The 15,300-nt window shown below is 35.9% G+C and overlaps 1 protein-coding gene across 1 annotated transcript in view; it reads left to right on the forward strand.

Moving 5' to 3' along the window:
* Positions 1–15,300, forward strand: part of UCHL3 (ubiquitin C-terminal hydrolase L3) — a 44,215-nt gene that overhangs the window by 17,602 nt on the left and 11,313 nt on the right. The window lies entirely within an intron of this gene.

The raw sequence follows: 15,300 nt of genomic DNA on the forward strand, positions 1-15,300 counted from the left end.
TTATGCTTTAAAAATACTTGAAAGAGGGCTTCCCTGGTGGCACAGTGGTTGAGAGTCCGCCTGCCGATGCAGGGGACACGGGTTCGTGCCCCGGTCCGGGAAGATCCCACATGCCGCGGAGCGGCTGGACCCGTGAGCCATGGCCGCTGAGCCTGCGCATCCGGAGCCTGTGCTGCGCAGCGGGAGAGGCTACAACAGTGAGAGGCCTGAGTACCACAAAAAAAAAAAAAAAAAAAAAACTTGAAAAAATACTGATTTAAAAGTATTGAACTTAAATATTCCCACTATCTTCAAAAATTTTTTTTTAAGGAGAAAACAATTTGATACTATGATATAACTGCAGTTTTTCATAGCTCTGACTGGTAACTGTGAATGTTTATAATAAAACCACTTAGGAATTTAAACATTAATTCTCCATGTAATTGTATCATACTTTCTTGGTTGCTCTCAGGTTCTGCTTTCAGATGTGTGTACCATTGCTTTTTGACTAAGTTTACATAACAAACGCGCACACACACAGTGGCATGTCTAAGTGGTTTCAACACCATATTGGAAATGAATGGGATGATCTGTTTTTTGTATTGCTTTTTACGATCTTGAGCATGTTCTTAATCTTCACTATGTTTTGCTTTTTTTTGTTTACAAATTTGTAGTGTTAAAATTAGCAGTGATGGGCTTCCCTGGTGGCGCAGTGGTTGAAAGTCTGCCTGCCGATGCAGGGGACACGGGTTCGTGCCCCAGTCTGGGAAGATCCCACATGCCGTGGAGCGGCTGGGCCCATGAGCCATGGCCGCTGAGCCTGCGCGTCCGGAGCTTGTGCTCCACAACGGGAGAGGCCACAACAGTGAGAGGCCCGCGTACCGAAAAAAAAAAAAAAAATTAGCAGTGATGGTGAAGATCAGCATGAAATTATTGTAAAATATGAAAACCGTTAATTGTAGTAAAGCAGTTAAATGCTTTAATACCTGTTTACTTAAAAAAATTGTCTTTATGGTGCCTCCTCTTGCCTCCCTTTTGGCCTTTATCCAAATTATGGCTTTTAATACCTCCTTTTAGATGATGTTCACATCTCTTCTCTAGATCTAAACTCCTTCCCGATGTAGACTCTTTTATTTTATATGATTCCTACTATTTGCATTTTAGCTATTTGTTTTCATATTCTTTTTCATTTATTTAAGATGTATATTTTTTAACATCATAACAGCTCTGAAATTAGGGTGTATCTTACAGTTGATTTTGTAATTTACTTGGTGGTATTACCTTCTTTAGTTGTACATAAAATGATGCATCTTAAAACCACCGGTGCCTTAGATTTGCTGAAATGTGGTGTCATATCTCCCTTACTGTGGCTCTTCGACCTAGGATTGGTGTTCGATTCCTGTGGGTATGCCCCAGAGTATGCAACACCATTCCTTGTGCATAGGCACAACACATAATTATTAATTCACCAGAATTAGCTCAAAACTAACCTTAGTGGTGTAAAAACTACCAAAAAAGGCTAAATCTTGGTGTTCTGTAGTTCCCTGAGTAAACCAAACATACTATTAGCCACTGTTCCTCAATAGGGCACTATTAACATTTTGGGACGAGTTCAGCTCTTTGCTGTATGGGCTGTTTTGTGCATTCCAGGGTGGAATATAGATTATTATATTCTAGCCACTGTATGTTAGTGACTCCCAGTCACTGAGAGAACAAAAACCCACACCATACATTTCCAAATTCAGTATCAACCACCTTAAAACTCCTGCACCAGGGACAGGTTTTGCGATCATCTTATTTCTGGTTCATCTACCGTCTGTGGACTTAAAAGAGTCTTTGACATATTATTATCTCCATTGCTCTCTGTATTCCAGCACACTATTTTTTGTCAGTTCCTATGACACACCTCAGTCTTTCCCATTTGTATTTGTTTGGTTTTGCTGCCATAGCAAAATACCACAAACTGGATGACTTAAACAACAGAAATTTATTTTCTCACAGTTCTGGAGGCTAGAAGTCAATATCAGGGTGCCATCAGGGTTGGTTTCTGGTGAGGCCTCTCTTCCTCACTTGTAGACGGGTGTCTTTTCACTGTGTCCTCACATGGCCTTTCTTCTTTGTACACTTGCAGAGAGAGAGAAGTCTCTAGTGTCTCTTCCTCTTCTTATAAGGACACCAGCCCTGTTGGATTAGGGCCCATCCTTATGACCTCATTTAATCTTAATTACTTCTTAAACGCTCTGTCTCCAAACACAGTCACATTGGGGATTAGGGCTTCAGTATATGAATATTTGGAGAACATCGTTCAGTCCACAGTACCATTTTTGTGCTTCGTAAAGGCCCAGTTCTTGTCCAGGTATACCCTTTCACTTTACATAGTTGGTACCTTCTCATCCTTTAGGTTTCACCTTAAAAGTCATTTTTCAGAGAGGTTTTCTTTCATTACCATTAAGTAGGGCCACCTCAGTGAATTTTCTGTTATAAAATCCTTTTTATTTTCTTCCGGGCATTTTTTAATCTACAATATGTTTTTTTGTTTGTTTATTCGATTTATTTCATAGAATAGGGGTCCCATGAGGATGTGGCTCTTTTTTGTCATATTTACCTTGAATCCCCAGGACAGTGCTTGGCATTGGACAGTATATAGGCATTTATGAAAAAGTGCATAGTATAAAAGTAAGGAGCACAGGATGTAGGTTTGTATACTGACTCTACTATTTAGTAGCTTAGGCAAGGTACTTTCCTTAGCATAAAATGAAAAGAATAGCATCTACCTTATGGGATTGCTGTGAAGATTAATGAGTTAATCATATAAAGTGCTTAAAATAGTGCCTGGTATTTAATGGGCCCTCAGTAAATACTAGGTGGTGATTTTGTTTTACCAGGCTTTCAGAAAAATGAATATGAATGGCAGAGGATGAGCTGAAGCAATAGGGTGAAGCCAGATCAAGGGGTGGCTTGAATTTTATAAACAATGGGGAGCCACCAAAGATGGTATGTTTAGTGTTCGGCGTATTGAGTTTAAGGTGAGTAATGGGTCATCTGTGTAGAAGTTGGATATGGAGTCTAAAGCTCTAGGGCGATATCTGGAGTTTTGTATTTGGTCGGAGAGTAGTTAGAACCTTGAGAATTCTACAGAGGGAGAATAGTGGTGAACCACAATGAATCCCTGGGGCACATAGGTGTTAAAGGAGTGGGTGGAAGAAGAGGAGCCAGTAATAACTGTAATAACAGCTGACATCATTGATACTCTCTGTCAGAATGCTTTCATGGGAATGGAGTAGGCAGGAGCCTTATTGCATGCAGAGACCTGTAGACTAAATGAGAGATCAGTAAGATGAGCCACCAAAACACAGTAGCCTCTTTAGAAGATTGGCCGTAAATGCAGCGAAAGAGTAGTTGTTTACTTGTATGTTCTGAATTCCACCATGATTGTCTGGCCGACTCTGGCTAATCCAGAAATTTGGACGGTAGCCTCACCTCACTTATGCTTCATTAACCTACGCTGAAAGTTACTGCTTTCATGTTTCACTTAAGTTTGGGAAGATAGAAGAACAACAATGGGATATAAGGAAATTAAATTAAAAGTGTTTTTTTAAATTGTGAACAAATACAGTGATACAATAATGGAAACAGTATGCAAATCAAACGTAAAGGCAAGAAAAGAAAAATCCAAAAGAATATTTTATTTGCCTTCAGACTCTAGTTTTACTTCATCAATACTTATCTAAAAAGCCATTTCTAAAGTTTGTGATTTGCCCATATTAATTTAGGAGCCATCCCAGATATGAGTAGAGATCTCCTGATGATTTATTGTTTATTTAACTTTTTACAAAAAGAATAAATTTATTATATTGCTCAGGAACCTCCATACAAATTTATAGTAATAATGAAGAATAATAGAAACTGACACAATTGTTCTATGTATGTATTAAACAAACATGCCAGTATGGAAAATGTAGCAAAAAATGCTTTTAGTAGTTATGGTTTTTTTTTTTTAACTTCAGATCTTTTTTTAGCTAATTTTAGAACAGTCGAAATCAAACATTTTTGTGGGATTTTTTTCTTAATATTTTATCATGAGTATTTTCTTCATCAAAACCTCTTTATAAATAATTCCATATGGCACTGTACTCTAATGTGAATGAACCATAATTTACTTTCCAGTAACCTTAACTTTTGATATTTAGATTGTTTTCAGTTTTTCAAGTTAAACGCATAACTTCATTGAATATCTTTGTTTATTCATATATTCATTCTAGGTTCTTTCTTTAAGATCATTTCCTATAGGTAGAATTACCTTGAGTCAAAGGGATGAACATTTTTCAAGTTCTTGTTACATAATATGAAATTATTGTCTGTCTTTCATTTGATTAACCTAGTAATCTGTTTGAGCACCTACTGTGCCAGGTATGGTGCTAGGAACTATATATACAGAGATAAATAAGATGCAGTTTGTGTCTTCGAGGATCTCTTACTTCAATGGAGATAGCTTCAAAAATAGCCATTGCCGGTGTTGAATTCTATTTTTAAATTTTGGCTTGTTTGATAGAGGGAAATAATGTGGTTGATTGCTAAGACCATTCAAAGATCTGTTGTAAAAGTTTATGAAATGAATTTCAATCATGAAATTAATTTACAAGTGAAATGTGTAATCTACTTTGGTTAGTGTTGTCCTATAAGAGAAGGTGTTTCTGACTATTGGGAAAGCAGTGGGTAAGTTCTGATTTCAAGTATGTGTTCATGTATATGTATACACAATTTTAAATAAATTGTGTATGTGTGTATGTATATGTATGTGTCTGGTTGGCTTTTTTGGCCCAATCAGTGCAGAATGTCAGTGATGGAGGAGGAAATAGTGTCAAGTTTTATCTTTATTAGTTGTATAAGTATAGTTTGCATGGCTTCATTTTACTCTGAAGTATAGTTTTTCATTATTTTGATTATGTTAGAATTACAAGGAGTTAAGATGCTCTCACATTTATTTTCCTTCTTTAGGGATTTATTTTCTTCTTTCCTTGGCTCTGAAAGAAACGGAAGATATTAGGAAGAAACTTAGTTCTTATAGAATGTACAATTTAAGGTCCCGATTGTTTTGGGAGAATCAGATGGGAACTGTAAATGAAACTCAGATGCAAGTACCATGCATTTTAAGCTGTATAGTCCAGTTTTGTCAAGAAATCTGAAATTGCATCTTTCTGATCTTTCTTTTTGTTTTCCATTTATTTTCCATATCCTATTTTCTCTATTCCATTCCAACAAGATGTAAGGGAAATCCTTTTGGGGCAACTTCATTTTATGTCATTCTTAAAACTGAGAAATGCTCTGGAACTTCTGTCCTAACTCCTTACACTTTTGCCTTTTTCTCTCCTCCTGTTATCATTTTTTCTGTATATCATTCCCTGAATAGAAGCTGGTTTAAAGCGTATGTGTGGAGTTGAATGGGAGAGCTGAGTTTGAAGGAAGTACAATTTAGGCTTAGTCATAGTGGGGGAAATATTATTGAAATGGTTCTTTTTTTGATCCTTTGTTTTCAAGCAGTGATATTGTGTCTCCTTACATGTAATCAGTTCTTCTTTATCTAATATCACTTGAAAATGAATGATGGTTAAATGGATTAAATTAGTTGTTGAAAGGGTCAGAATGTAGTTATTACTCTGTCCTGTTTACACTTTTTTCCCTTTCTTAGGTTAACAAATATTTTGTCCTAAATGAATCAAAATAGTCTGTTTTTTATTCTTTCTGCATCATCTTCTTGTTCTTCTTATTTTCTCCAATATCAGGGTTTTGGAAAAGGAGATATATAACTATTATTATTTTAAAGTAAATTCTTACATTGAACTCACCAGTTGACTCTTCCAGACCTGACTAGATGTAATTCTTCTATCTAAAAATGTCTCCAGCAATAAAAATAGAGTTGAGGTTGTAATGATATTTGAGGATGGTGGATTTTTCTGTTTGTTTTGTTTTAACCACAACTTTCCAAAACAAAGGGTTAAGATTTAAGATTCTTTTCGTTTGTAGTCAATGAGAATCTTATTGGAGCTACTCTCAAATTGTAAAATAATAATAATAATAATAAAGAATTTCTGGGACTTAGTTTTTGGCCAGCTTAACAATGGTAAGCTTGAGTTTAATGTAAAGTATAGAGATATAGGTCATTATCTAAATAGGGATTTTGGAGAATTGTTAACGGAAGTGAGAAAATACAGTTGTGAAACCAGTAAGAGAAAAAAGTGTTTAAAGAATATCTAGAAATCTGTGGGTATCTTGATTTATTAGGTGAGCAAAATGAAGAAATTTGCCATTTTCCATGGAATATATAGTGGTATTTTGTGTATTTCGGTATCTAGCTCATGTTTCACTTTGACTTCTTTGCCAACTGAACGTGGATACTTTGTAGGAAAGTTTGCATCTTTTGCATGAATCTGTTTTTACTTTCCTATTTTAAATTTGGACCTCAAATTTAGTGTAATTCAATGTATTATACTGAAATTTATTCAAATCTACAGGAGTCCATTTGGAATTAATTTATAATTTTGACTTTAAACTTTTAAAGTTTTATATATGTGTACATATCCTCATGCATGTATGCCTACATTTATAATTTTACTTCTTTTCATGGCATTTGGAAGCCCTAGAGAAATTCCTAATTTTTTTCCTTTCCATGTGCCATTTTTTAGACTCAGTGGTATCTCTGAAGTTTGAAAGGACATGTCCTATTCTGGAAATAAATTTAATTGTCATGATTAAGTATATATTTTATCAGCAGGTCAATAAAAGGAATGATTTTGTAGGTATTTAAGACAAAAGAGTCTCACCATGAGATACCTGGGGTTGCTGGAAACATTGAGAATCATTTTGGGGTGTTACAGTATCAGTCTTGATTATTCTTAAGTGTCATTTATGGGTGAATGCAATGGAAATTGACATGCTTATCAATTGCCAAGTATTCTCATCTTCTTAAATTCTCACTGCTTTTAAAAGTATGTCTGTCATCTTATTATAATGATGGTTACCATTTACTGAACGCATCTTATGTGGAGGCATTATACTAAGCACTGTGTGTACCCTACTCTAATCTTCTCAATTCCTTAAGATAGATGTTATCCCATTTTACAGACTGGAAGACAAAGAAGTTACTAACTTGTCCAAAGTCACACAGCTAGTAAGTACTGTCCATGCTCTTAAGGCAACAAAATGTATAGATAAATAAAAATTGCTAAAACAAACAAGCTCTTAGTCAACAGTAGATTTTTCCTTATATTAAACATAAAGTCTTACCCATAAACAGCCACAGTCTTTTGGTAATTATGTTATCTGTATTTTGGAAAACAGTAATTATTTTAAGTTCCTACCAGCCAATGATCCCTTTATATTTAGGAAATTACATGGTTATAATGATATTTTTCTTAGTAACAGGATGCCCTTTTAGATGGGAAAACATTTTGGGTGTAAGCCAAAATCTACTTGCTTTATTTTAACATTTTAGAATAATTTAGATTTAAGCACTTAGGGTAAACTACCAAACACTTGATTTCTTAATAAAGAAGTAATACTAGTCTGACCCTCTGCCCCCTTTGTTAAAAGGTCTGTATCATTTCTTTTTAGCCTTTACAACATTTCTAATTCTTTGGTTATTATTAAGTACTCTAAAGAGTAATCTATTTTTTGTACACCCAGAGAATGTATATTAACTGAAGGAAAAGTAATTTGGCTTTTTAGACCGACACACTCTTTCCACCTTTTTTTTTAAAATTATTTATTTTTGGCTGTGTTGGGTCTTCATTTCTGTGCGAGGGCTTTCTCTAGTTGCGGCAAGCAGGGGCCGCTCCTCATTGCGGTGCGCTGGCCTCTCACTATCGCGGCCTCTCTTGTTGCGGAGCACAGGCTCCAGATGCGCAGGCTCAGTATTTGTGGCTCACGGGCCTAGTTGCTCCACAGCACGTGAGATCCTCCCAGACCAGGGCTCGAACCCGTGTCCCCTGCATTGGCAGGCAGACTCTCAACCACTGCGCCACCAGGGAAGCCCCTCTTTCCACCTTTTTATTAAAGGTTTGAAAATTTTTTTTTTAGGCTTCATGACATTTCTAATTTTGTGGTTATTAAACAGTTTAAAGGGTAATTGACTCATTTTTTCATATACAAAGTGACATACACATTAACTGTGAAGGAAAAGTAATTTGGCCTTCTGGGACCCAGGTATTTTGGTTTCTTTCTGAACTAGTTATAACTTTGAAGATAGAAAAATTTGAACTGTTGATTGTTTTGGGAATACAGCTAGAGATAGTAATAGGCTTGCCTCTATGAATTAGGTAGTTGACAGTTGATGGGTGGGTGGCTTTGTGTGAGATGAAAACACTGAAATTGGAGCCGGGAGTCATGGGTTCTGCCTTTGCTTTGAGAGTCACTAGTTATATGACTGTGGGCAAGTCAAATAAGTCCTTGTGCCTCTAAAAGACCCCGACACTGTTCTGATGCTCATGGGCTGTGTCCAAATGGCTCACCCTGTATTTTTTTTTTTTTTAACTCAAGAGGATTTAAGTCAGAATCAGAATGCTTAAAAATCTCAAAATGAATGTCTATACCTAATTCCTTTATGCAAAAAATATTTGTTAAACTCCTTAGAGTACTTTCTGAAGAGCAAATCATTTAATTCCTAGGGTTTTTGAAAAGCCTGTTCTGGTTTTTTCAAAACTGTAATGAAGAGATAGGTTATATTGCAGTGGTGTATGTGAAGTCAGATTATACCGTTGCAGACCCACGCAGTAAGCAGAGGGGGCACGGGTTCAGTGTTAATGTCCTGGCAGACAGTGATGTCATTAATAATTCTAATGAAATACATAACTTTTGACAACTTTGGATTCCTCTACCAGAACTGAAAAACTGAGGAAGTGAGTTCTTTATTCAGATGCTCTAGAAAGTGGGCTCTTTATTAAAATCTTCTGAAAGACTCAAGAATAAGCTGTAGATATTTGATCCTTTCCAGTTAGTATGGAAAGGAAATTGGCTATTTATTCTGAAGATTCTACTCACAGTTTAAATTTTCATATTTGAAAGCAAAGCTAACTTAGTTACTTCGGCAGCTAATATTATGACACTGTAAAAGTTGGTGAATTTGTCTTTAACATTTGTAATTCTAAGAGAAAGCCTAGGAATATTAAGATTCCATAGTAATGTTCTTCATATCAGTCTTTTCATCTCTTAAAATAATATTACTTGAAAGTCCTTTCCTGAAACTAACACAATATTGTAAAGCAATTATACTCCAATAAAGATGTTAAAAAAAAAAGAAAGTCCTTCCCTGAATTATCATATAAACTTTCATTGGAATTGAAAATATATGTGATGTACACAGTTATGTCTATATTATGAATTAAATTATCTTTACAAATTGTACAGTTGGAAAAGATGTGTATATTTTGTGTTCCTTTAGCTTTAGGAGGTAGAAATAAACATGACTAGAGTAAAAATTTAGAATTACTGGTTCTAATGTTTAACAACTCAACATATTCATTTACTTATGGAAAACAATACTTAGTATACTAGCAATATGATAGTGGATAAAAGGTTTTTCTAAGAGCATTACAAGGTAGTTACAAGTAAGACAGTCATAATGTAGTAACGTACTGTCCTGTATTTGATATTGTAAAACAGTTGCCAAATAGAAACACATGCACACACACATGAATATGGAACTCATTCAGGAGGGTGTGCTTTTGAACATATCCTTTCTTTTTTTCATTCCTTCCTCTTATATATGGAAAACATGATGAGCAAAAAGAGGGCTAAAATTACCCATAGATAATCTGATAATGTTTGGGCAAAAATTGTATCTTCATCTTTAAATAGAAATGATCATAATTTCTACCTTAGTACGATCATGGTGAGACTCTATAGCATCCACAGTTTAGAACATTTGGTATGTAATAGTAAGCACTCAATGCTAGCTATTATTATTGTTGACTGATGAACATATAAAGATACCTGTGTGAATGTATTTACTACAGCATAGTTTATAAATGTAGAAAACTAGAAACAAACTAAAGATGCCATAATATGTTTATGGTGCATCTATGTAAGGAATAATATGTTGTCGTGAAAAATAATGTAGATATATACTTATTGAGGTGGATAGATGCCCGAAATATATGGAAAGTGAAAGCAGCGTGAAGAATATGATTTTTTTTCCTTGTAAAAAATGTTAAAAATTTTAACAAATTGCTAAAGGTCAAGTATAGGCTGGTATGATACTATAAAATCCCTGTAAGCAGTGCCAAAGGGGAGCTCACATCCACTCTCCACAGACCTCACTGGGTGCCTATAAGCTTAAACTAGGGACAAGGCAAGAGAGAGGCCCAAGGTGCAGGCCTGGGGGGAGGAAGCAGCTTCTACTTTGGGAAGGGCCTGGATTCTTCTCCCCTATGGAATAAAACCTAACAATGCTAGGACAGAAAACCCTCCCTGGAGAAGGGAACAGACAAAACTACCCCTTCAGGGGAGGTATAGGAAACTCCTATGAGAGAAATCAATGGAGGAGGGAAGGATCCCATGGACAGCCTTGTCCTTGATATCCAGGTACAAACAACCTACTTATGATGGAGGCTGAACCATGTCAACAAAGAATGCCTTCACCTTCCCACCATTAGACCAGCCAGCACCAACAAACAAGTGTCAAATGTGTGGGGTAGGCCAAGAGCACGAAGAGAGACCTTCTGTGAGGCATAGACTCTGAGAAAAATCCTAAAGCTATGAGTGGAACAAGAACGTTGAAAAAGAAAGCATTCAGCAACCCAGCTCCTACCCTAAGCACACAGTAATGCGAGGCAGATTTGAAGCTGGTAGATTACTGAGGATAACCATAGCAAAAACAAACCAAACAGCACAACTTCTAACTAGATTGACTCAACTCCACACACTAAAGCCCTAGCTGAAGAGGAGGCATGCCTATTCCCAGACATAAATACATTTGTCTCAGTCTCTCTGCTCCTACACAGGATGTGTGCCTTTTAAACAAAAGTTATAAGATGAAGTAAACAAGAAAAATAACACACTGTCACAAGACAAAGGAATCAACAGAATCAAACTCAGATATGATCCAGGTGTTGGAACTGTCAGATGCAACTTAAAATAACTGTGATTAATATGTTAAAGGCTCAAGTAGAAAAGGTAGACAACAGATACCAACAGGTGGGGAATATCAACAGAGTTGGAAGCTCTAAGAAAGAATCGAATGGAAATCTAGTAATTAAAAACACAGTACCAGAGGTGAAGAATGCCTTTAATGGGTTTGCCAGTAGACTTGCAAATGTTGAGGAAAGAATCAGGAAATGTGAAGATAAATTGCTAGAAATTTACCCAATCTGAATCACAAAAATAAAAAATCATGGGAAGAAACCCCACAAACCCCCCTAGATCACCCAAGAGCTGTGGGTCAATTTCAGATGATCTAATATGTGCAGGTAGAATCAGAAGGAAAAGAGAGAGACTTCCTTCGTGGTCCAGTGGTTAAGACTCCGTGCTCCCAGTGCAGGGGGCTCGGGTTCGATCCTTGGTCAGGGAACCAGATCCCACATGCTGCAACTAAAGATCCTGCATGCTGCAACTAAAGGATCCCGTGTGCCACAACTAAAGATCCCAATGCCTCAACGAAGATCCCACACGCAGGATCCCTTCGTTGCTACGAAGATGCCTTGTGCTGCAACTAAGACCTGGCGCAGCCAAATAAATAAATATTTTTTTAAAAAAAGAAGAAAAAAAAAAGAAAAAAAAAAAAGAAGAAAAAGGTTTTTAAAATGAATTCAATGGAACAAAAATATTTTTCAAAAATAAAGGAGAAATAAAGTCTTTTAGACAAACAAAAACTGAGAGAATTCATTACAAGCTTACCTGCATTACAACTTGAATCTACACAAAGAATTGGTGAGCACTGGAAATGGAACAAGTGAAGGTAAATATAAAATAAATTTTGTTTTTTAAATTGTTCTAAAGAATGATTAAGTGCTCATGGATAGACCATATTATGGATCAGAAAATCTTAAAAAAATTTTTTTAAATTTAAATTATACAAAGAATATTTTCTAACTATAATGGAATTAAATTAAGAATTAATAACAGTAAAAAGTATCTGGAAAATCCCCATATATTTAGAAATTAAACAATACACTTCTAAATAGCTTGTTGGATCAAAGAGGAAGTCTCAGAGAACATGAGAAAGCATTAAAAAAAATTTTTTTTAATTGAAGTATAGTTGATTTACAATGCTGTGTTAGTTTCTGGTGTACAGAAAAGTGATTCAGTTATATATATATATTCTTTTTCATATTCTTTTCCATTATGGTTTATTACAGGATATTGAATATAGTTCCCTGTGCTATACAGTAGGACATTGTGTTTTATCTATTTTTTATATAGTAGTTTGTATCTGCCAATTCTGAACTCCTAATTTATCCCTCCCCTAACCCCCTTTCCCCTTTGGTAACCATAAATTTGTCTTCTGGAAAACATTTTGAATTGAATGAAAAATTATTAAATATATCCAAATTTACAAGTTGCAGCTAAAGCAGGGATTAGAGAAAAATCTGTAACATTAAATGCTTATAGTAGAAAAGAAAAGGCAGGGGTTAGAGAAAAATCTATAGCACTAAATGCTTATAGTAGAAAAGAAAAAAGGCTTCAAGTCAGTGATCTAAGTTTTTACCTAAAGGTAGCAAAAAAAAAAAAAAAAAAGAGCAAATTATCCCTAAAGCACGCACAAGGAAGAAATAATTAAAAGTGAAAATCAGCGAAATTCGTTATTGTTCTAGAGGTCCTATAGCCAATGCAGTAAGGTGAGAAAAAGAAAGAAATGGCATATGGATTGGAAAGGAAGAAATACAGATGTCTGTATTCACAGAGAGCATGATTTTTTTATGTAAAAAAACTGTATATTAAAAAATGGGGGAAGGGGACTGTGTGTTAATGTCATAAAAGAAAAAGGCTGTTGGAAATGCTCCAGGTTAAAGGATACTGAAGAGACATGACAAAAAAATTCAATACCTGCTCCCAGATTAGATCCTGAGAGGAAATGCTACAAAGGACATGAATGGATCAACTGACAAAATTAAAATATGGATGGAAGGTTAGACAGAAGTCTAACGTGACATCCAACCTACACACATCCTAACACAGCCCATATCTATATGAAATTATGAAGGTGATAACTGCTGTTATAAAAGAATTTTCTTTTTTAATTAATTAATTATTTTTGGCTGCATTGGGTCTTCATTTCTGTGCACGGGCTTTCTCTAGTTGCAGTGAGCGGGGGCAACTCTTCTTTGCAGTGCACGGGCTTCTCATTGCAGTGGCTTCTCTTGTTGCAAAGCACGGGTTTTAGATGCGCGGGTTTCAGTAGTTGTGGCATGCGCGCTCAGTAGTTGTGGCTTGCAGGCTTAGTTGCTCTGCGGCATGTGAGATCTTCCCGGACCAGGGCTTGAATCTGTGTCTCCTGCATTGGCAGGCGGATTCTTAACCACTGCGCCACCAGGGAGGCCCCTGGTTCACGGATTCTTAACCACTGTGCCACCAGGGAAGTCCAAGAGAATTTTCTTAGTCTTAAGAAATACTGAAGTATTTAGGGGTAAAGGACCATGATATATATAACTTATCCTCAAATGGTTCAGGAAGAAAAAAAAAACAACTATGTAGAGAGACAGGAAGAGAGCAAGAGAGTGTAAGTACAGATGATAAAGCAAATCAGAATAAAATGTCATAGGTAAATCTAGGTGTTTCCTGTACTCTTTTTATTTTTGTAACTCTTTGTAATTTGAAATTTTTTTTTTAAGTTTTAAAAAACATTCTTCAAAACTGGCAGAAGAAGAGAGCCATCATATTTGAAGTTAGAAATCACTTTTCTCCCAGTAAGCACTGTGAGGGATGAGGTAATGTCTGCCTCCAGAACAAAGACAAGTTTGCTTACTGCTTATTATAATACATCAGTTTCCCCAAGCCCAGTGTTCCTCTCCTATAATGCAGCCCATTGTGTGTGCAGCCATCCATCTGGGCCCTCTGTGTTGCCCTCATGTGAACTGACACTAACATAGTGACGATCGTGCTCCTTGCTGGGCTATGAGTAAAGTCCTTTGTCTCTGACACAGCGTCTCATGTCTTCTGCCAGCACCTATGAACAAGTAACGGGATAACTTTTTAGATGGGAGGGGTAAAGTCAGATCCCAGACCTGATAGTCTAGTCCTCTGAACATGTCATCCTCATTCCTATTTTTGTCTTTTTTCTCACGCTGAATTCTTTGCTAGGAATACCTTTCCCATTTTGCCTGCCCAAACCTTATATGTTCTTTCAATGTATGCCTTTAGTTCTACTTCTGGTTTAGTAATCTCTCCTTCCCTAGATTCTTAGAAAATTTTTGTTTTCTCCACTACTCATTAGTCATCTCTTCCTCTCTTCCTTTACTCCATTTTCTTTCTCCATCCATTTTCCTTTTCCTCTTCCCCACTCTTCTGTCTTTCTCTTATTTAAATGTAATCAGATTGAATATGACAAACATGTTAGACTATGTGAGAGCAGACACTTTATTATATACACCTTTGTTCCCATATAGAGCAAAGTATAGGATTCATTTATGTATTTCTAATTGATTGATTCTTACTATGAGCAGCTAAACTGTTCACAAACATGTTTTTAAAACCCTTTATTTTAGGTTATTGTATTATCTTACATAGATCAGAAGTACTAAGTAGGATCATAGGATTTTCAGGGTTGAAAGAGTCTTAGAAATCATTCAAGGAAAACCCCTTTATTTTCCTAAAGAAAATAGGTCATGGTTAGTGAAATCCATTATCACTAAGCAAGGACTTATATCACTATTTTTTTTTTTTACTTCTTCTCACTATGGTTGTTAGTGATTATAATTTTATCATACTGCTTTAAACTCAGTTTCATGTGCTGGTGTTATTTATTGGAGGCGACAATTGTAAAATTATCATTTGGATTACCATTAATAAGTTAGTGTTTATTAGCATGTGCATTTTGTGGAAAACTCTTAGGTCAGGTTCACCTTTTGTGGTACAATAGTGTTCGAAAATGTGACTCCCAAAAATCTAATTTTAAGAGGATTACCCCTCTGCTCATTGGAATCTGGTCTAATAAATTAGTATTAAAATCTTTTTCTTGGCCACTTAGGCTGTACACCACAGTTATTAAGGTCATTGGATTCTAGAACTAGATTTCCTGTATTTGAATCCCAGCCCTGCCGCTTCCTGGCAGTGTGACCTGGGTTATGTTACTTAACCTCTCTGTGCTCTGATTTCTTATTTGTAAACTGG

Source organism: Neophocaena asiaeorientalis, unplaced genomic scaffold, assembly GCF_003031525.2.
Source record: "Neophocaena asiaeorientalis asiaeorientalis breed wild unplaced genomic scaffold, Neophocaena_asiaeorientalis_V1.1 scaffold212, whole genome shotgun sequence".
In the NCBI taxonomy this organism is placed as follows: Eukaryota; Metazoa; Chordata; class Mammalia; order Artiodactyla; family Phocoenidae; genus Neophocaena; species Neophocaena asiaeorientalis.